This window comes from Bos grunniens, chromosome 13 (genome assembly GCF_055505025.1).
Source record: "Bos grunniens cultivar Pamir isolate PY7600 chromosome 13, Bosgru_T2T1.0, whole genome shotgun sequence".
Taxonomy (NCBI): Eukaryota; Metazoa; Chordata; class Mammalia; order Artiodactyla; family Bovidae; genus Bos; species Bos grunniens.
The window spans coordinates 13,375,429-13,390,005 of record NC_141177.1 but is presented as its reverse complement, the minus strand read 5'-3'; the positions used below and the strand labels follow the sequence as shown (position 1 = coordinate 13,390,005).

At 43.1% G+C, this 14,577-nt stretch overlaps 1 protein-coding gene across 26 annotated transcripts in view; it reads right to left on the bottom strand.

Annotated features, from left to right (window-relative positions):
• The window catches only part of CHD6 (chromodomain helicase DNA binding protein 6), a 201,175-nt gene that overhangs the window by 173,012 nt on the left and 13,586 nt on the right, over positions 1 to 14,577 (bottom strand). The window lies entirely within an intron of this gene.

The window sequence follows — 14,577 nt, the reverse complement described above, 5'->3', positions numbered from 1 at the left end:
TGCCTTAGCAATAAAACTTACTTTTAATTAAGTTATATAAATTGCTTTTTAGACATAATGCTAGTGGTTGCACACTTAACAGACTATAGTATCAGATCAGATCAGATCAGAAGCTCAGTCGTGTCCGACTCTTTGTGACCCCATGAATCGCAGCACGCCAGGCCTCCCTGTCCATCACCAACTCCCGGAGTTCACTCAGACTCATGTCCATCAAGTCAGTGATGCCATCCAGCCATCTCATCCTCTGTCGTCCCCTTCTCCTCTCGCCCCCAGTCCCTCCCAGCATCAGAGTCTTTTCCAGTGAGTCAACTCTTCGCATGAGGTGGCCAAAGTACTGGAGTTTCAGCTTTAGCATCATTTCTTCCAAAGAAATCCCAGGGCTGATCTCCTTTAGAATAGACTGGTTGGATCTCCTTGCAGTCCAAGGGACTCTCAAGAGTCTTCTCCAACACCACAGTTCAAAAGCATCAATTCTTTGGCGCTCAGCCTTCTTCACAGTCCAACTCTCACATCCATACATGACCACAGGAAAAACCATAGCCTTGACTAGACGAACTATAGTATAAACATAATTTTTATATGCAGTAGCAAACCAAAAAATTCATGCAACTCACTTTATTACAATATTCACTTTATTGCAGTGGTCTGGAACTGAATCTGCAGTATCTCCTGTATAGCAATATATTACATATACTCTTCCAGAAAATACAAGAGGGAATACTTCCATCTAATGTCGGCCAGCATTAAGCCGACAAGTCCTGCAACAGCAATATAAGAAGCCACACATTTAAGACAAAGATCAAAACAAAGACACTAAAATCTTAACAGAATACTATCATATTGAATATGGCAATAAATAAAAAGGGTACTACATCAAGACCAAGTGGGATTTATCCTGGGTATGCAAGAGGCATTCAACATCAAAAATCAATTAATGTAATTCACTGTATCAAAAGACTAAAGAAAAAACCCACATGATCATCTCAGCAGCTACAAGCATCTAACAAACTCCAACATTTGTGATGAAAACCCTCCAGAAACCAGAAATAAAAGCAAACTTCCTCAATCTGATAAAAAGCAAGGACGAAAAACCTACCATTAATGGGACTGCATAATTTTTCCCTAAACTCAAGAACAAGGCAAGAGTGTCTAATCTTACCATCATATCACTTCAACATCATACTGGGGTCCTAGCCAGTGCAATAAGACAAGAAAAAGAAATAGCAAACAGATTAAACAGGAAGAAATACAACTGTCTTTACTTGCACTCAAAATACCTATTAATATAGTAAATCCCAAAGAATCTAGAATAACATTTCTAAAATCAGTAAATTGGTTTGCTAAGATCATAGGATATAAGGTCGATATACAAAAGCCAACTGTATTTCTATATACTAGCAAGGAACAAATGTAAATTAACATTTTTAAAGTATCATTTATAAGAGTATCCCAAAACATAAATACTTAAAGAGATAAATTGAAATTAAAAGCACAACCTTTTAAATGCTATAAACCAGCTTTAATTTGATCAATCTCTTCCCCTATACAGAAAAGCTATGGAACCGCCTAAATAGTCTAGAACTTTAGAACAGGCCAACTTATTTTCTTCTCAACTCGTTGGAAGGTTTTGCCAAGTAACAATCTTTCCAGTAGATGGTCTCTTCTCTCACATTTTTCCTTGAAAGAGGTTCATCCTGAGAACTCACACTGTAAGGTTAGTTATCTTAGAACTAGGAAACTTAAAACTGGAATGCAGCCTCAGAACATTTTAAACTTGCAAAAGCCAAGTTAAAAGCTTCCCCTCTGGGGAACTGATGAGTCCAGAAAATGAAAAGCGTGAATACTCACTAAAACCCCCAGATGACATACAACCCTGTGTAGAAGACCTGTCTTATAACTGTGATTTCCACACATTAACAGCCTCTCTTAAACAAGGCAGTATTAGGCACTTGTGTATTTCAAGACATGTCCCCTTCCCAACACATCCCTACACATTTAACTGGACCAGAGGTGGGCCCCTAACCTAACATGAATCAATGACCAAGCAGGCCAACAACTGAGGACATGACATTTCTGGGCTGGGAGAAAACCTGCCAGGCAAAGTTGATTGTCTCTCAGAAATCTGAAATGGAAGGTACCAAGTAAGGCATAGGCAACAGGAGTGGGAGCTGATAAGTCATGAGTTCAAGAGAAACTACAGTCAGAAAGGGCTTTGGACGTGGAAAAGTTAGGAGAGAACACAACATACAAGTAAGTAGAAGCTATAAGGTAGAGGAGAACAATAAGGAAGAATGAGGAAAACACTGGGTGGAAAGAAAAGGGTGGAGTGGGCCAACTGGGAATCCTGTAATGGCCAGGCAGGAAGAGAGACCACCCAAGAAAGCCTGCCTGTCCTGGATGCAGCAGGATGACCGTACTGGTCATCTATTGCCACAATGATGCGTACAACAGCAAACCACAAAATCTTACTGGCAGAAGCATTTAATTTTCCCTCAGGTGTCTGAGCTGTGTTGGCTCTGCTTTAAGTTACAGATAATCTGTGGGGGCTCTGCTCTATGGTCTCACTCTGAGGCCCAAGCTGAAGAGGCTGCAGCTACTCAGGGGTCTTCTCACGGTGATGACAAGGGCACAAAAGGACACGAGCCCACCCGCACAAGCACAGCGCAGACTTCTACTTTCATCATGTTTACTAACATCCCACCGACCTAAAGCAAATCATACAGCCAAGCCCAAAATCAAGGGATAGGGACACAATCCCATCCACCACGAGGCTATGGCAAGAGAATGAATGTAAAACACTACTACAAAGAACTGAAGAACTGGGGTCAAAGACTCAGGGATACAAAACACAGGGAGCATCCACTCCCCAGTGCAATGTTACCTATGGATCCTATCTCCTCCTCCTCTTAAGAGGGAGGATATCATCTGAATTATTTTGTTGAACTATTTCTAATTTTAAAAGGGTGAGGGGACTTTAAAAGTCAGGAGACGTATCTAGAAAATACGGCAGCAAATGCTCAAGGATTTCTAAAGATGGAAGGTTCCAATAAAACACACCACTCTACCACGTTCCTCTGAATCTCAAATCAGTCTGCTGTGGGTCGCAGGCTCCCAACAGCCAAAGTAAATGAGTACTGTTAGCACCTTTGTGGCTAAAAAACACTTTTCAAGAATAGTATTACCTACCTAGTTTGTAAAAGAGAAAAAAAATCACAGACCAAAAAAAAAAAAGTCAGTAGAGTCAAATCTAAGAGTACAGAAGAACAAAATGGTAGGAAACTAAATAGACAAATGTGGAAAATGAAAACATTTGATTTGTTGAAGGTACAGGAAATACTGTTGACTAAACAGAGAAAGGTTTTTTTTTTTTTTTTTTTTTAAAAGAAAGACACAACCAAACCAAAATGGAGTCACTTGGGCTAAGCCTGGGTCACCAAACAGCAACTTAATACGTAATTTACAGTTTCAACTTCTGCCAGGAGGGGAATTTTAAACCAGTCAATCTGGAGTTACCTGGTCAGCACTAGTGAGGTAATCTGCTTGACAGACTTCTGCAGTCCCCTAAAGGAAGGTGACCTTGCCACAAATAATCCACACTTTGCAAGTAACTTCTTCATCCCATTCCCTTCTGCCTATAGATCTTCCATCTGACACAGCTCTTTAGAGCTCCCATCTGTGTGCTGGATGGGACGCTGCCCAGTTCATGAATCATCTAATAAAGTTAATAAGGTCTTTCAAATCCCTTCAGTTGAATTTTGTTTTCAACAGGTTTGAAAGAGTTTTGTTTCTCCAAAAAGTAAGTAAAATTCTGGGTATACTTTGGAACTGTGACCCATTTTAAACAATGAATTTACTCCCTGTAAAAGAATTAACAGTAACTCAGTTATGTCTGTTTAAAAAAAAAGGAAAAAAAAAAACCTCATTCATCAGTAAACAGCCAAGCAAGTCAAAGAGAACATGAGTATTATATTAATATAAGCAGAAATTAGAGTCACAATGCACAGTACCTTTGAATGCTGTTCAAAGATCTTTAAATGCTCACTGTGACCCACACCATACTGGCAAAAATTAAACTCCTGGTCAATCAGCCCACAGCTAAGCAAAAGAATAGAAAAGGCAACAGAACTATGTTGGCAGTAACAGGGATGCAACATGAACACGCCTGGGCATGCCATGACTTTCTCAAACCCCCTGCTTCACATTAGGCTGGGTTTAATATGATGCGATGGCTTCCCACGTGGCTCAGTGGTAAAGAATCTGCCCGCCAATGCAGGAGAAGTGGGTTCGATCCCTGGGTCAGAAAGATCCCCTGGAGGAGGAAATGGCAACTCACTCCAGTATTCTTGCCTGGGAAATCCCCTGGACAGAGGCACCTCGCAGGCTACAGTCCATAGGGTTGGGAAGAGTCAGATACGACTGAGCACATACACACAATATGATGTGAGCTAACACATCTCGTTCAACTCTGCATGAGTTCTCTTCATGGCCTAGAAGTTTCAAAGTTCTAATTCTGAAAATGGGTCTTAGCACAGCAACTCTGGGACACACACCGTAATAATACACACTACTTCACTGAAAACCAGAGTTCTAGCTCCCAGGTACCTATAATAAGCCTCATATGCACCACAGAATCTCAGTGTGGACCGAAACAGAAGCAGCCCCTACAAAATTCATCCCAACAAGATTTTTCTGTCTCCACTGAAACAAGCTTAGGAGATGACTGTCTAAGAGCACATCTTTAAAAGAAAAATCCCCTCAGTGGCCATCACAATAGAAAATTCAAAATAAAAATCCTTCTACAGAAAACAACTTTCCGCCCAGAAGCAGGAGGAAGGTTAAGGTGATCTGACTTAGGAACAGCTCTTTGGTGTTCAAATGTTCTGATAAGGAGAATGCCAAGGCTGTTTAACTTCAGCTAATCAAAAGGGTGAAACGGCAGGAGAGGGATATGGTTTGCTCAACATTGGAACAGATTATTAAGAGTTATGAAAGTTATGACATCACTTTTCTCATGACATTCACCTGGCCTATACAGTTTGGATTCTTTTCATCCTAGTCCCTATTTTCAATCTCTATTAATTGACAGAATACCAGTCTTAAGTTCTAGACACATCACTCAGGACTCACAGGTTTGTGTGTGCACAGACAAGTCATGAGGAAGTCAGAAGTGGTGCTTTAAGAGCAAGCCCAGCCCCCAGAGCGGTCTGAGCAGACTCGGCTACCTCACAGCTCCCTGCTGGTCTTGGAGCGGTCTGACCCCTGCGTTTCTCAGGGGACAGCCTTCACACAGCCCAACAATGTCATGACAGGTTCTGGACATGGGTGTAAATGAGCTGAACCGTCTCCTCCCACACCCCAAAACTTGCAGGTTGAAGCCCTGATCCCCAGTACTTAAGAATGTGACTGTATGTGGAGAGCAAGTCTTTACAGAAGTAATGAAGTTAAAATAGGGGTCTCTGGAGTGGGCCCTAATCCAATATGGCAGGTGTGCTTTTAAGAGGAGATCAGGAAACAGAACACAGAGAGAAGCCTAGGTGAGGACAGGGCGAGAAGGAGCCCTGCAGTCAAAGAGAAATCAAATCTGCCACCCTGACCTTGGACTTCTAGCCTCCAGAATCATGAGAAAATACACCTTTGGGTAAGCTACCCAGCCGGTGGTATTTTGTTATGTTAGCGCCAGAAAACTGAGAGAACAGGGAACACATTTTGCTACAAAATCTCATGATTAAGGGATAGATGCTCCAGCAAAATCCACCCTCCCTTAGGAAATTTTTGATGGCTTACAGGACATCTCAAGTCATCTCAATTATTAAAAAAAAAACAACACACAATCATAATAAGCGTCTCTGTAGTTTTATCTAACCTGAAAAAAAATCTTCCATAACATCAACAGAAGAGCACTGCAGGGAGTTTTCCTTTGGCTACAGCAGTTACCAAATTTGACTTCTGTTCTCTGCCTTCTTCATAATGATGCATTTACAACTGGTCACTAGAGTGGTCATCTCCTACCCACAGCTCCAACTAAGAAGCCAAACTTGCACACTAAGGTTTTCCTCAAAATTTCTTCCGAAAGTAGTATTTTTGGTCTTCTTACACATCTTAATCAATCTACAAGTATTACTAATGCAAGTTTCCAAAGATACCATGATGCTTCACATCTCCACACTTGAACTTGACCACCTGGAAAAATTCTAATCCTTTGACAATGAGAAGACATTTCACCTCCAATAGAAAGTCTTTCAAAAACCATAAAGAAAATCTTTCAAAATCACTGCAAAAACCGTAAAGGTTGACCAGATCTTCATTTTAATTCTGTGTATTATATGTAATTACGTGTGTGCGTTTATCTCCTGCACTGGACAGCAAGCTCCGTGATGGAAGGAACTTGCTCACCTGTGCTCGCAGGCCCATGCGGAGCACCTGGAATTTGGCACCTGCAAATGCTCTGCACAAACACATGTCACCAATAAACACATAAGCCACATGTGATTATTCTGGATCGCTTCCTGACAGTGTGACGGGTTATCAGTGCTCTCCAGCCATCTATATGAATCCCACAATCATAAAGCTGAGTAAGAGAAACCAGATACAAAACAAGACGTTCTGTATGCGAGTGTGTGTGCTCAGTCTCTTCAGTCGTGTCCAACTCTTTGCAACCCTATGGACTGCAGCCCACCAGGTTTCTCTGTCCATGGGATTTCCCAGGCAAGAATACTGGAATGGGTTGCCATGCCCTTTTCCAGGGGATCTTCCTGGCCCAGGGATCAAACCCGTGCCTCCTGTGGCTCCTGCATTGATGGAGGATTCTTTATCCACTGAGCCACAGGGGAAGCCCTACAAAGGAATATACACATGTTAAAACCCAGTGAGCAGTACCCTTGATATATGTACACTTAACCAAATGCACGTTATACTTCAAAAACCCAATCTCTGGACTTCCTGGTGGTCCAGTGGTTAAGACTCCATGCTTCCAACACAGGGAGTGTGGGTTCGATCCCTGGTCAGGAAACTAAGATCCCACATGCCACAAAGTGTGGCCAAAAAAAAGTCTTAGCTTGGAGCTAGGCTACAAGGAATACCCCCATCTCCTCATACAAGTAGGAAACTGCCAGAGTTGCAGTGTGCCTGTGGGTGTTACATGGGTAGCAATTTTTTCCCTCCTATAACTGGCCCACAGCAATATCCTTGGGCATCCAGTTGCCCTACTGCTGAGGCATAGGAGCCGAATGGCATTTCAGGACACTAGGGGAAAAGGGGGAGATTTTACAACTGGAAGCTCTTTCTACTATATCATTAAGAATCTATAAACACACTGGCAATAACATCAGAAGGAGGCCTCTGTCCATCTCTCTAGCCATTTTCACTTAATTATTCCGCAACTATTTACCTACCAGGAGAAGGAAATGGTAACCTACTCCAGTGTTCTTGCCTGGACAATCCCATGGATGGGGGAGCCTGGTGGGCTACAGTTCACGACTGAGCGACTTCACTTCACTTCTAACTTCTACTCATCCATCAAAACCTAACTCAAATGTTAACTCTTCTGAGAAGATTTTCCTAACCTCCCCAATGCCTTAATGTTCCTTTTATTGTTCTACTTATTTTGTTTCCCTGCAATTTAAATATTGCTTGTGTCTATTTCCCCTACCAGACCTGTGGTAACATGTTACCCTGGCACCAGGTACGTCACAGGGAACTCAGAAGCATGCAAATGTCCGCAGAACTAATTTGAAATATGACTACCACCTAACAAGCCCTACCATTTAAATGCCCAACTCAAGAGCCCTAAAATAAGTGGTATTTCCCAGATAAGGCACAGTCTGTACTTGAGGGAATGAAAAAACTATAAATATTCTCTAGGACAATGTTATTTTTAGTGTTGTGGTCACCAGCCTCTAACAGTGAACTTCAGGGTAGCAACCTGGAGACTAAGTGACTTAAATGATGATCACGGGATCTGCCAGGTAAGCTGCACTCCTCAGAAGGCTGGTGCAGCAGACATGGTCCCAGAGGCAGCAGGTTCACCTAGTCCAGGCAGGGTCTTCAGTGTCCTACATTACATGTAAGAACAAAAAACTAACTGTGTGACTCTGAACAAGTTTCTTTATCTTCCTGACCTCAGTTTTCCTCATCATAACATGGGGAGTTGGGGCACTACAACAATGTACAACCTCATAGTTTTAAAAGATTAAATATAAAATATAAAGTGAGAATATACAATGTTTAGTTCCCGGCATATAGTTAAGCATTCCACGAATATATGCTCTAATTATTCTGCTGCTCTGGGATGGGATGTCTCAGTTTTCTTTGAAAGTGAAAGTTGCTGAGTCATGTCCGACTCTTTGCAACCCCATGGACTACACGGTCCATGGAATTCTCTAGGCCAGAATACTGGAGTGGGTAGACTTTCCCTTCTCTAGGGGATCTTCCTGACCTAGGAATTGAACTGGGGTCTCCTGCATTGCAGGCGGATTCTTCACCACCTGAATTATCAGGAACTCCTAAATATCCCTGTCCATGGGATTCTCCAGGCCAGAATACTGGGTGGGTGGCCATTACCTTTTCCAGGGGATCTTCTCAACCCAGGGATCCAACCCAGGTCTCCCCCATTGCAGGCAGATTCTTTACCAGCTGAGCCACAAGGGAAGCCCATGAATATTGGGGTGTAGCCTATCCCTTCTCCAGAGAATCTTCCCAACCCAGGAATCAAACTGAGGTCTCCTGAGCTGCATTACAGGCGGATTCTTTACCAGCTGAGCTATCAGGGAAGCCCTTTTTCTTTTTCTTTGCCGGTTTTCTTTGCTCCTATCATATTCCTGCCCTGCCTGGTTCTGGGGTCAAAAGCAAGTAGGGGCAGGGACTTCCTTGCTGGTCCAGAGACTCCGGCCTTGCAATGCAGGATGCATGGGTTCGATCCTTGGTGGGGGAACTAAGATCCCCACATGCTGCACAGTACGACCAAAAAACAAAAAGGTAAACACGGGCAAAATCTACTCTCCAGACCTTTTGACCACTCATTTCCCTGTCTGCGCAGATGATTCCTCCTGGCTGCAGGCGTGGCCTCCCTCTGACCACGCATGCACCCCAACAGACCCCATTGTTTAGGCCTCTTCTGCTCTTCTAATGAAGACTCAGCAGCTTCCTATTTCATTTCCTCAGTGCTTCATCCCCTTTTAAGAGATTAACGACAGCAAATTAATCAAATATATAGATTGCTACAGTCGCTCTCTCCAATATTCTTATGGATAAATCCAATCTTCCCCTCTCCACATCCCCATTCCACTTTCTTTTGGTGGGGGGGTGGGGGGAGCATGTGTGCGGGCACCACAAATCACAGAATGAAGATGCCCGTTTCACCTTCCTGGTGAGGCAAACCCTTTGGCTGCCACCAAAGCAGTTTTCACCTGTGGGTTTGAAAAGCGCACGGCCCCTGCCATGAGCTCTCCAGCATTCATCCCCTATGAAAGTGTTAGTCATTCAATTGTCTGACTCTTTGTGATCCCATGCACCATAGCCCACCAGGCTCCTCTGTCCGTGGAATTCTCCAGGCAAGAATACTGGAGTGAATAGCCATTCCCTTCTTCAGGAGATCTTCCCAACCCAGGGACTGAATACTGGTCTCCCGCACTGCGGGAAATTCTTTACTGTCTGAGCCACCAGGAGCTCTCCAGCATTCATCTCTTACCAAGGAGTAAAATGACCAGTCTGTTCAAGTCCAAGGGTATTTATTAAAACAAAGTCCCATGACTACAGTGAGAACCAGGGGTTCAGGGTTAGGACCCTGTCACTACTTCCTTCTCACTTCTTTGGTGGACTACGGGTGGTCTCCAGACCAGCGAGGCCTTGGCATTGTTCTTCTGGCTGAGAGCCAGGCTGTTGCCAACCAGTGGGTCACAACCAGCATTTCTTTTAAAATAAAAAAATACATAGAAAACAGGTGAATTTTACAGTATGTAAATTACCTCAATAAAACTATCTTTAAAAGAATACAGACTAAAAATAGAGTACATGAGAAGCAGTTAAGAATAAATACCGAGTATTAAAACATCTGAATAACATATTTGCATGTACACTGGGCACAGTACAGTGTTATTTCTGTGAGCCACGGTCACAACAAGATGACCAAACTCTGGTTTCAGCCATCAGCTGTGAGCCTAAGGTAAATTCTCTGTGGGCAGGAGAGATGGCAAGCAGACACTCTGGCTTGTGCTGTTTCGAGACTTCACAGACTGCCTCCAGCTTAGCTTAAAGCATGCATTCTCAAGGGAACAGTACCTCTCCAAGGGGGCAAAAACTGGTTCCTGGGGGTTAAAATACCTTACTCATTATTAAGCAGACACAGTACATAAACAGATACGCTACATATTTGTGGTATTAAATCTTCATGGATGGGAGGATAATACTAAAAAAAATAGCCTGTCTAAAAAAGGCTCCTTAGGGGAGTGATAATGGAAAAAAAAAAGATTGAGAACCATTTCATAAAGTCTAACTTCCAAGACTCCACATTCAGCCAGAAATGATGTTATGAGCAAAGCCCTGCCTTCGGTTGCCTCCTTCCCATTAAGTGTGTATGCTGGGGGGAGGGGGGGCTCGTGCAGGGACGGGGCTTAGGGAAGGGAGGGGTGTTCGGGACAGCAGGAGCCGGTTAGGGACCTGAGTCTAGTGTTCTTAGCCCCCTGGTCAAATACCACGTCACTCTCACCTCCACCCACCCAACATTCAGATCAATGCTCAGGTTTACACAGAAAGACAGCAAGTTCAGTTTTGCATATGGAACATGCAGGAGAAGCTGCAAAGAGTTACGTGGTTGGAAATGAGGGTCTGGAGCTCAGAAGAGAATGGGGATGGAAACAAAGATTTCAGGGTCATCAAGAGCTAAAACAAGCAAGAAGTCTGCCCAGGAAGGAGTGTAAAACAAGAAGGGCAAGGGAGCAAAAGGCCACAACCACTAGAATATTTAAAGTGGGGGTGGGGGTAGGGAGGTCCTTAACAGTTTTCTCAAAAAATTAAAACTATTAATTAATATGAACTGTATAAAGACAAGGTCATCATAATCAGCAGTCCTCAAGAAATGTCCTCAGAAGACAACTCCTAACTCTTACTGTTTCAGGTGATTTAGAGACAACTATGCAAAGCTCTTCCCAAAGTCTCATTAACACTACCACATTCTCCACTTCTTTTATCATTTTTTAAAGTACAGTAAATTCACAATTTTGTGTTAGCTTCAGGTGTACAGCAAAGTAACTCAGTTATATATATGTGTGTGCGTGTGTGTGTGTGTGTGTGTGTGTGTAAATATATATATATTCTTTTCCAGGTTCTTTCCGTTATAGGTTATTATAAGACACTGAACATAGTTCCCTGTGCTAACATTCTCTTAGGTACCTGGGCAACCTGAATGGCTTAGCCATAAAATGGGCAGCGACTCTGCATAGGACAAAACATCTCCGAGCATCAGGATGATGCCCACAAGCCAGTCGACACTCAGTGCTAGGTTCTACTTTAGGATGAACCGGTCATCCTTAGACTTCCTGCCATCAGTCTAAGAAGGTCCATTCCCAGTCTGTGACGGGGGCCGTGGAAGGGGGTAAACAGGTAAGCAGGGTGGGAAGCAGGGCCATGACGTCCTTTAAAGCGGGTATTCACTCCCATTCTGGAAACCTGTGACTACCAGATGGCACTAATCCACACTGAAAGGCAAGGACACACTTAATACGATGTATGATCCTTGACAGAATACTAGATCAGGAAAAACAAAAAAGCTAAAGAACAAGGAAATGGTAAAATTTAAATATGGACTACATACTGGTTTTATGTCAAGTATCCCAAGTCATATGACTGTATTATAGTTGGACATCCTTTCTCCAGGAGTGAAGTGTCACCATGTCTGCAAGAAACTCCCAAAGGGGATAGCTTTAGAAAGAACTAGACATATAGCTTCCCTGGTGGCTCAGACGGTAAAGAATCTGCCTGCAGTGCAGGAGACCCAGGTTTGATCCCTGGGTTGGGAAGATCCCCTGAAGAAGGGAATGGCAACGCACTCCAGTATTCTTGCCTGGAGAACCCCATGGACAGAGGAGCCTGGAGGGCTATAGAACATGGCGTTGCAAAGAGTCAGATATGACTGAGCGACTTACTTTCACACTTCACACATGCAGACATGGAAAAAGATATAAAGCAAATTTGGAAAAACATTAATCATTGATGAATCCAGGTAGAGGGGAGATGGGTGTTAAGGTATAATTCTCTTAACTTACTTTCTGTAGGTTTGCTATTTTTCAAAATACAAAGTGGCAAGGGGTATAAATGCTGTCAAATATTTTTAAAGTTCTTAATTTCCATATGTTCCAACTCGCCTCCATTAGAACAGAGTATGAAAGGTTGACATGAAAATGCTTCACAACACTTTAAAATACTATCCCCACAGATAAATTTATTTGGCAAAGAGGAATTATTTCACATGCACAAACCATGTCTGTTTCTACACTATAGTGATAAAGTCCTGAGTCAATACACAGCTTAACAGAATCTGGGTATTATTTGTGAGGTTTACCTTTCATGTGCTGTTGCGGAAGGTAAACCTCAGGAATACTTTAAGAATCTAGGTACTCTACGTGGAGTCTTTATTTTAAAGGGTATATGAATACTAGTTGATTTTATACAAATACCAAAAGTTAAGGGCAAATTTAATTATCTGGGCTAATGAAAGACAGTACAGATAAATCAACTCCATATGCAGACATTGTTTTAATCCATGGGTTTTAACTTCCTAAATCTTTCATCAGAATTATGAGGAAGTAAAACTGACCTAAAAGTTTCATCTCCATCCATTCTCATTCCTAAAGGAATTTCTGTTTAATAACAAAAAAGAGAGAACCAATTGAAATAAAAATGCCCTAAGAACTCAACTATGGGTATCTGAACAAAAGAAAACTGACTTTAATCATGGCAAATATTTATTGAGAACCTGCTACCCACAGCTCTCCATGAGGAATTCAAAGTACAGCGACTGGACTTTGCACTCATGGGGCCACAACTTTACGGGAGAAGACAAACATACAGCAAACTGAAGAACAATAATAATGGTTGACTCTGTCTTCCCTTATCCCTGCTCCCAATGCCTCAATTCAGAGACTTATCTCCTAGCCAGGCCATTGCAATGGCCTCCCTCATTCATTAACCTGCTGGTCAAGCCTCTCCCAATCACTGGTGCTTAACTTGGATGCACACTGGAATCACCTGAGAAGTGACCAAAATTCCAGCGCCTGAGTCTCTCTTCCAGGGAAATCTGCTTTTCCGGCGTGCAGAATGGGCACTGGCTCTCTTAATGCTTTCCAGGCAATTCTAATACGCAGTCAAGTTTGAGCGCCACTGTTTTATACCAATCGCTTCTACCAAGGATGGAATACAATTTACTCTCCTCTGTTTAGGTATCTGATGACTCCTCACTACCAATACAAATCTAAACTCCTTCCTGCAATCTCCAAAGCCTTTCAATGTCTCCAAACTACTCCTCCAGCCCGACCTCCCACTCAGCTCCACAGGCTCCACCAGCCTCCGCCTGTTCCCTCAGAGGATACTTCCTATGCATAAAAGGCTTCTTCAAATCAGACACCAGTCCCAGTCTGATTATTCACTCCAAATCAATTTTCAGGAACCAATTTAAAAGTTCCTTCCTTTGAAAAGCCTTCACCAACTTCCCTGGGTACATGGGGAGTTCTAACAAAACTGGACACGGCTCTAATTTGACATGTATCACGATGTTGGTAGTAGGAGTTTTTATTTCTATCTCTAGTAGGACTGTGCATTCCTCAAGGGCAGAGGCCAAGTGCATTTATCTTCAAGTTCCTAAAGCCCGGTAAAGGCCGAAACAAAACGAAAGTTCAACAACTGTTTACTAAGTATTGAGGCATCATATGCTTGTGGAATAAAGGAGGAAAGTGAAAGCGAAAGTGAAGTCGCTCAGTCGTGTCCGTGGACTGTAGCCCTCCTCCGCCATGGGATTCTCCAGGCAAGAATACTGGAGTGGGTTGCCATTTTCTTCTCCAGGAATAAAGAAGTAACAGTATGAGAAAAGACAAGTCAGTTACAGAGGCAAACTCTGACTCCAGAAGAGAACTGGGTAAAGAGAGTGCTTCTGGCAGATACAGAGGGGGAAGGCCCCATGAAGACACTGGGACTAGTCTCAATCTCACAGAAAGGGAAATATCTAGATATTTGTCAAGAGCAAGGGACAGAAAACTAGGAGCACAGAAAACAGCAGATACAGTCCATGGCACAGGAAAAGCCATTTAGCTGTCTCCTGGGCTTCCCTGGTGGCTCAGACAGTAACCAAGAATCCACCTGCAAGGCACGAGACCCAGGTTCTATCCCTGGGTTGGGAAGAACCCCTGGAGAAAGGAAGTGCAACCCACTCCAGTATTCTTTGTGCTTCCCTGGTGGCTCAGACAGTAAAGAATTTGCCAGCAAGGCAGGAAACCTGGGTTTGATCCCTGGCTTGGGAAGATCCCCTGGAGAAGGGAATGGCTACCCACTCCAGTATTCTCGCCTGGAGAACTCCAGGGACAGAGGAGCTTG